We start from the raw sequence: 1,578 nt of genomic DNA, 5'->3' as shown, positions 1-1,578 counted from the left end.
TTTAATTCTAGATTGGTAAATGTAGAAGTTATATGAGTATCATTGATGTGTTGTGAACATCTTTTCAAAAATTTCCCCCACAATCAGTATAAAGATGGAACTCTTTCTTTGTATTTTCCACTTACATATGTGAATATATATATAGACTAATTCTTCAGAAATTTGCTAAAGTATTTAACTTTGGTGCCAGTTTCTTTTTTTTTCCTTTTTATTTAAAAAAATATGGAACGCTTCACGAATTTGCGTGTCATCCTTGAGCAGGGGCCATGCTAATCTTCTCTATATCGTTCCAATTTTAGTATATGTGCTGCCGAAGCGAGCACCCAATTTCTAATATAGTTTAAAAACTATAGTACGACCCTTATAAAAAGTCTTTTAAAAAAGTCAATTAAAAAATCTTATGCTAATCTTAATAGATTAGGAGTTGAGTAGAGGTAGAAAGTATATTTTATTTCTCATTGTGCTCTTAAAACCTATACAAGTAGCTGATATAAAATATCCATATTAATTAAATGTTTTTTGAAAAATTATTTTCAAATTTAGAGTATTAGCACTGTTCAAAATGTATGTTGATAGCAATAACGCTATATGTTTTTATGATTAAAATTACATGAAAGTAAAGTAAATGTGATGGTTTTAAACATAGCTCATAGGTAAGGAAAAAATATAATTCTACCACCTGTTAAAACAACTCTTTAACATTCGGATTCAACTAATTTGAAAAAGTAGTTTACTTCATCTATACCTAGACTTCTGTTTTCCATATTTTACATACTACACATGAATGTAAATTTTTAAAAGTTCATTAAAATAAGAAAAAATGAAATATCTTTAATCTGAAGTTGCTCTCCATTTTATGAACAACTTACAACATTAGCAATAGCCAAACATATTAAACACTTTCTGTTGTTGTATCAATAATGCAAATATACAAAGCAAAACAATAGTCTTTAAGGAAGAAAAAGCAAGTACTTGCTGGAAGAGCCTTCCAATTTTAATTCAATGCGATTTTGTGGGATAGATTGGACTATTGCACATAGATAAAATTTGACAGGATACCAGACTGTTGCCATATTTTTTAATTCAGTATACATTTTTGATAAATGTGGAACAGAAAAAGATATAATTTTGTTTTTTTCCTGATGGGGAAAACCAATTGAATAATATTTCAAAACCCTGCCATGACTGCGTATCTTACATTACTTTATAGGTAGCTGGAAGGGATTCTAGCCCTGGCTTTTCACTCATCCTGAAAATAGTGATGATACATGGACTGGCACTAGATAGAGCTCCCATTTTTCTTTCCGAAAGTGCAGCATGGTTCGCCTTTCTATCCAGCCAAGATACTGCCCAAGGAGGCTTGTATGTCAAGGCCAGTGCAACTTTGATGAAGCAGCATCTCAAGATATTACGGTTTAAATTCTGGGCAGCAGTTGGTGACAAATTGTGTCCTCGTTTTATTGTTCATTCATATTTGTCTCTTTCTCAGATAGAAACTGAAAAGGAGCTTTTAACTGGACTCCACACACTGTTTACATGCTCTGGAGATAAAGGAATCCAGTGCATATGGTAGGGCAG

The 1,578-nt window shown here is 31.7% G+C and overlaps 1 non-coding gene across 1 annotated transcript; it reads right to left on the bottom strand.

Annotated features, from left to right (window-relative positions):
* Nucleotides 1-216: 216 nt before the first annotated feature.
* On the bottom strand, nt 217-323 carry LOC132234051 (U6 spliceosomal RNA). Its single transcript, XR_009452863.1, has one exon. It is a non-coding gene; the product is annotated as a U6 spliceosomal RNA (small nuclear RNA).
* Nucleotides 324-1,578: the final 1,255 nt, after the last annotated feature.

The sequence above is a fragment of the Myotis daubentonii genome, chromosome 4 (assembly GCF_963259705.1).
Source record: "Myotis daubentonii chromosome 4, mMyoDau2.1, whole genome shotgun sequence".
NCBI lineage: Eukaryota > Metazoa > Chordata > Mammalia > Chiroptera > Vespertilionidae > Myotis > Myotis daubentonii.
The sequence above is the reverse complement of the archived record's forward strand: the minus strand, read 5'-3'. Positions and strand labels throughout refer to the sequence as shown.